Consider the following 6,899-nt stretch of genomic DNA (forward strand, 5'->3'; position numbering starts at 1 on the left):
CACCTTGACCTTTGCTTACCATAGTTTCTTGCCTCGGTTCTGGTTCAGGCTCAACGACTCCTTCATCATCTTGAATATTAATTGAGTTGAGCTGTTCCCTTGGGTTAGGTTCAGTATTACTTAGCAAGCTACCTTGTGGTCGTTCGGAGATTAGTTTAGACAGCTGGCCTATCTGAGTTTTGAGCCCTCTTGTTGATTTTTAAGTGATGTCTCAGTGTTCTAGAAATGAGTTTCTGACACCGAAATAAACTTTGAGAGCATCTCTTCAAGGTTTGGCTTCTTTTCCTGTTGGTAGGGTAGTTGTTGGTAGCCCGAAGGATGTTGTGGTCTTTGATTTCCTTGACCGCCCTACGAAAAATTAGGGTGGTTCCTCTAACCTGCATTATAAGTGTTACTATATAGATGGTTTTGAGGTCGAGGATTATTACCCATGTAATTTAATTGCTCATTATCCAAGTTGTGGCCATAAGGTTGGTATTTTGAATGGTTTGTTCCACTGCAATTTTCCACTGCATTACTGGGTGAACCTGTGAAGAATTAAGAAAACCATCAATCTTTTTATTTAAGAGTTCTACCTGATTAGAGAGCATGGTGATTGAATCGATGTTATAAACACCGGCTATTTTCGTTGGCTTTGTCCTCATGACTTGCCACTGATAATTATTCAGTGACATCTCCTTTATAAACTCATAGACATCTTCCAGTGTTTTATTATTGATGGTCCCGCCCGCCGCTGCGTCAACATTTGTCGAGTCGAAGGATTTAGACCATTGTAAAATGTTTGTACTTGGAGCCAAAGCGATAGCCCATGGTGAGGGCATCTTCTCAGAAGGTCCTTGTATCTCTCCCATGCATCGTACAGTGTTTCTAAATCCATCTGCACAAAAGAAGAGATATCATTACGTAATTTAGCCATTTTAGCCGGCAAAAAATATTTTAGTAAAAATTTTTCAGTCATTTGTTCCCAAGTAGTAATTAACCCTCGTGGTAACGAGTTCAACCACTGTTTATCTTTGTTCCTCAATGAAAAGGGAAACAACTGAAGATGAATGGCATCATCAGAAACGCCATTGAGTTTAAATGTATCGCATAGTTCTAAAAAGTTTACTAAGTGAGCGTTGGGATCTTCATCCTGCAAACCATCAAACTGAACAAATTATTGTATCATCTGAATAGTGTTAGGTTTTAATTCAAAAGTATTTGCAACTACAGCAGGTCTAACTATGCTAGATTCAGTTCCTATTAAAGAAGGTTTAGCATAATCATACATAGTGCATAGAGTAGGATTTTGATTAACCGCAATTGCAAGAGGTAGATGATTGCCTTGGTTTTCAGCCATTTCTTCAGTTGGAGGTTGAGTATCGTCTTCTTGGTCGTTCTCCGTGTATCTTAAGCTGCTCCTTATTTCTCATTGGTTTCTATGAACTATACAATCGATTTCTTAGTCGAAAGTAATGGTCCCGACGGGTTTCTTCTGGTCATAAACTATAAAAAACCTGCCAAGAGAATGAAAAAGTAAGTTAATAAATAATAATTAAATTAAATTAAATTGCAAGAAAAATAAATGGCTAAAGTAATAAAAATTAAGCGTTCCTAATATCTTAGTTCCCCGGCAACAATGCCAAAAACTTGATCACGTTATTTCGTGATAGGTTTTAAATATTTATAATTACTCGTTCTTGAACTAACTATTATCGTGATGTAGGCAAGTGTACCTATCAAACAGTAGTATAGTTTTAGCAAGACCGGATTGTCGAACCCAAAAGAACTAAAAGTACTAGTAATGACTGTCTTTTTATTATCTAGCCTAAGAATAATAGGGTTTTGTTTTTAACTAACTAATTATCTAAACTAAGAACTCACAGAGAATAGAATTGGGGAATTGCTTTTGGGAAAATCGATTGAATGAAGACAATACCTAAGGAAAAATCCACCTAGACTTTACTTGTTATTCTAGCTCTGAATCGGATGATTTATTCATTCAACTTGTTCCGTAGAGATCCCTAAGTTATGTTATTATCCCTATTCAAGACTAATAACGTCTAACCCCTAGATTGAATAACCGAGACTTTTCTCTATTAACACTCTAGGGTTGCATTAACTCAATCTATGGATCCTCTTATTAGGTTTCACCCTAATCCAGAAAAATCTTGTCACCCTATGTCTAGGCGCGCAATCTACTCTGCTTAATTATGATAAATATACTCTTAGACAGGGTCTATTCCTCCTCTGAATAAGAGCTTATCTTGAATCAGTATCCTGGGATATCAAAACAAGAATTAAGAACACATAATTAAGAACAAGTTAAATATTTATCATACGATTCAGAAAATAATAAAAAGTTCGTCTTAGGTTTTATTCCCATTAGGTATTTAGGGGTTTTAGTTCATAACTAAATAAGAAAACATCTTAGAAAAGTAAAGAATACAAAACATAAAGAAAACCCAAAACACCTGAAGGGGAATTGAGGAGAGATCTTCAGTCTTGATGATGAATCCAGCTTCTGAGATGAATCAATCGGCTTCCTTGGAGTAATTCCTTACTCCCTATTCTCTGCGCCCTTTTTTCCTCCTCCTCTAGAGTGTATTTATAGGCTTTGGAATGCTTAAAAGCCCTCAAAATTGGCCTTTTCTGAATTGGACTCAAGTTGGGCTCGGCAGGGACACGCCCGTGGCACACGCCCGTGTTCGATTACTTCAGGCCGTGTTTGAGCCTGCCAAATTGACACGGCCGTGTAGTCTGCCTGTGTGAGGAGGTCCAGGTCATGTTGATTTCGTACTTTGGCCCATTTTCTCCGTTTTTGGCCCGTTTCTTGTTCCTTTCACTCTCCTATGCTCTCTTAAGTATAAAAGATGAAATTAAAGCATTAGGAGCATCGAATTCACCAATTCTAATGAGAAATCATCCATAAAATGCATTAAACATGGGGTAAAAATATGTATAATTTATGGTTTATCAGTTTTCGAGTGCACACATTGTATCAATTCGATGCAGAAACACTCTCGAGCCTTCCAAAACCTAAAACAGCAATCCAAGGCCACTTAGCAAGCGATTTACGAGCCAACACTTAATCCTAAAAATTACACAAGTGACTTACTGAAGAACTGAGCACTCCCTAGTGTGATTTAGGCTAACCGAACGTAACTTTACTTCCCACCATGTTCACCTAATCCATCAATATGCAGAAAAGTTCCTTTACACACCAAAACGTCAACACAATAATTATGCTTAACCAACGTGCTGAAAAAAACCAAGTTCCAGAGACCAAAACCCCACTTACCAGAATCGTGCTAAATACCAAAATAACGAGACAAAAAGGACCACGATGCCAAAAGATAAGAATTGAGGGAGGAAGAGGAAAAAGAAAAAAAGAGAAAATGTAGAGAGAGATGGAAAAGAAAAAATAACGTCAGTTCTTTTGTCTGGAAAGAGAAAATTGGAAAAATCTTGCTAGAATTCTCCCCAAATCCCCCTTTTTTCTCCACTCATCCACTAGCTTTCAACCTCCTCAGATTCCCAATCCAACCAAAACTCCATCAGTCAACCGAGCAAAAATAACTACCCTTGCATGCGTAGGGATTCGAACACATGACTTCCAGCAAACTAATACTCAACCACCAGACCAGCAGGCCCATTCTGATATAAACCTACAACCAATTAAACTTAAACCCTTTGAGCAAGGGTAAGGATTTATTAAGAAAAAGAAAAAAATTCACCCAAGATTAGGCTTGAACTGGGGACCTCTCAAACACTCTAAAAACACATAACCACTAAAGGAGATACTCAATTGTGCCACACTTTAACAAAAACAAAAATAAAAAATTTGGGGGCATTACAACTCTACCCCCTAAAAGAAATTTTTGACCTCGAAATTTACCTGATCAGAACATATGAGAATACTGTTGACGCATCGCATCCTCAGGCTCCCACGTGGCCTCCTCTGTACTAGGATTCTACGACAGCACCTTCACTAATAGAATAGACTTCCTCCGAAGAACCTTTACATCGCAATCCAGAATCTGAACTGGCTCCTCCTCAAAGGTCAAATCTGGCCTAACCTTAATCTCTTCAACAAGGAAAATATGGGTAGGATCAGAGCGGTAAAGCCTCAACATCAAGACATGGAATATGTCATGAATACGGTCTAGCTATGGAGGTAACTCCAACTCACTTTAAAATTTGGTAAGGCCCAATAAACCTAGGGCTCAACTTACGCTTGTGACTGAACCTCAGAACCTTCTTCCATGGTGAGACATTAAGAAACACGAAGTCCCCCACAGAATAATCAATCTAACGTCTCTTCATATCAACATAAGACTTCTGTCAGTCAGAAGCTGCCCTCAGATGATCCCTAATCAGTCAAACCTTATCCTCAATCTCGGAGACCAACTCAAGACCTAAAACTCGACGTTCACCCAACTCAGTCCAACACAAAGGAGTATGGCACTTACAACCAAACAAAGCCTCATAAGGTGCCATCTGAATACTCGACTAAAAGCTGTTATTGTAGGCGAACTCGGCTAACGGCAGAAAATCCTCCCAACTACCTCGAAAATCGATAACACAACTCCTCAACATATCCTCCAGTATCTAAATCACCCTCTCAAATTAGCCACCAGTCTAAGGGTGGAACACAGTACTGAAGTCCAATCTCAAACCCAGAGCCTCATGTCAATTTTTCAAGAACCAAGACATGAAGCGAGGATCCCTATCAGAAATGATTGAGACCGGTACACCATACAGTCTCACCATCTCAGAGACGTACAACTTCGCTAGCTTTTGTAGTGAATAATCAGTTCGAACTGGAATGAAGTGTGCAGACTTGGTCAGTTGATCCACGATGACCCAAACAGAATCCTTCTTAGTGGGTGTCAAGGGCAACCCACTAACGAAGTCCATAGTCAATCGTTCCCGTTTCCATAAGGGAATTTTAACCGGCTGCAGCAAACCCGAAGTTAACTAATGCTCAGCCTTAACCTGCTGACATGTCAAACATCGTGCCACGAAATCAGTAACCTTACGCTTCAATTCTAGCCACCAGTACAGTTCCCGAAGATCTCGGTACATCTTATTCCCACCAGGATGCATAGTATAAGGGCTATTATGCGCCTTTCTCAAAATAGATTGTCTCAGATTAGTATCATTCGGTACACAAATCTGCCACGAAAATAGAGTACCCCATCACTATTCAGCCCAAAGTCTGTAGTGCTGCCACTCTCAACTTGACAGAACCGAAGACCCAACAATTCATCCTCTCACTACCTATCCTGGATTTTCCCAATCCAAGTCTGCTTAACTTACAACTCAGCCAACATACTCCCACCATCAAATAGACTAAGTCGAGCAAACATCTCTCTCAGATCAGTCATCACCCTACGGCTCAACGCATCGGCCACCACATTGGCCTTGCCAGGATGGTACTCAATAGTATAATCATAGTCTTTAAGTAGCTCAATCCATCTACGCTGCCTAAGATTCAACTCCTTCTAAGTCAGGGGGTACTTAAGGCTTTTGTGATCAGTGTAGATAATGCATTTCTCACCGTATAGATAGTGCCTCCAAATTTTCAAGGCAAAGACTACGGCGGCCAATTCCAAATCATGCGTTGGATAGTTTGCCTCGTGCGTCTTGAGTTGACGAGACGCATATGTCACAACCTTACCATCCTACATCAGAACATAACCCAAACTCATATGTGATGCGTCGTTGTACACTAGAAACTCCTTTCCAGATTCAGGCTATATCAGAATAGGAGCCTGAGTCAGAATAGTTTTGAGCTTCTCAAAGCTCAATTGCTGCACATTAGTTGTGACAGCCTTAAAATGACCCTAGTCGGAATGTGGTTTCGGGACCACAAAATTGAGGCATAAAAATAATTTAAAATTTATTTTGATGCCTATAATGTGTGTTAACTCATGTGTGACATTTTTGATGTTTTGATTTAGAGTTATAAATGTGAATTTCACTAGAAAGGACCTAGTAGTAAACTTTGAAAGTATGATGGGGAAATGTGTGATGACTAGTTGATCATGCATGCAAAAAGTGAGGAGTTTGCATGTCAAATTTCCCCATTTAAGAACTAGTGGCCGGCCATGACAAAGGGGGATGGGCAAAACATGTCATGAAACATGTTTTGTAAGTGGGTTATGTTGGAATAAATAAAATAAGGAGTATGGAAAAAAAATGTGTGTGTGAAGGCTTCTCCCCCTCCCCATTGCCGTGTGGGTAAGAAAGAAAACAAAAAAATTTGTTCATCCTTTTCATTCTCTCTTGATCGAAAATTCTAAGGAAGAAGAGGGAGTTTTTGCTTCATGTTTGGTTTGGAAAAGGATTAGGAAGAGGTTTGGCTATACTTGCATCAAGATTAAGGTATGTTTGAGGTTGTGCCATGAGATTCATGTATGTTTTTAGTTGCTAGCTTGATGTTCTTATTAGCCCATGGTTCAAATCTTTGCTATGTCATGAAAATGATATTCGGCCAAGGTGGATGTTGTGTTAATGCCATTGCATGCTAAATATGAAGCTTGATAATGATACATGTGATGGGGGATTGAGGACTCTTGGATTTTCTTTTAGCATTTTTGAGTGAGACACTAAGTTCTTTGTTTAACCATGACCAAATTGAAACGGTATGGTGTTGTGGTGTATTCGGCCATGGTATATCCATAAGTATGATTCATGCATATTGCATGGTAGGTAAGATTTGAGCTTTGGATATGTGTTTATATTTGGATATAAGTAACTTGAGATTCGGCCCTTGCACCTATATGTATATATGTTTGCACATGATGTATTGGTATGACATATATACTATTTCAAGGTATATATTTGCTTGTGATGATGTTTCGGTTATGAAGTTAATGATAGATGTGTATTGAGCTACAATATGTAATGCATTA

The 6,899-nt window shown here is 39.1% G+C and overlaps 1 non-coding gene across 1 annotated transcript; it reads left to right on the top strand.

Moving 5' to 3' along the window:
• Positions 1–803: 803 nt before the first annotated feature.
• Positions 804–910, top strand: LOC128294372 (small nucleolar RNA R71). Its single transcript, XR_008284684.1, has one exon. It is a non-coding gene; the product is annotated as a small nucleolar RNA R71 (small nucleolar RNA).
• Positions 911–6,899: the final 5,989 nt, after the last annotated feature.

This window comes from Gossypium arboreum, chromosome 6, assembly GCF_025698485.1.
Source record: "Gossypium arboreum isolate Shixiya-1 chromosome 6, ASM2569848v2, whole genome shotgun sequence".
In the NCBI taxonomy this organism is placed as follows: domain Eukaryota; kingdom Viridiplantae; phylum Streptophyta; class Magnoliopsida; order Malvales; family Malvaceae; genus Gossypium; species Gossypium arboreum.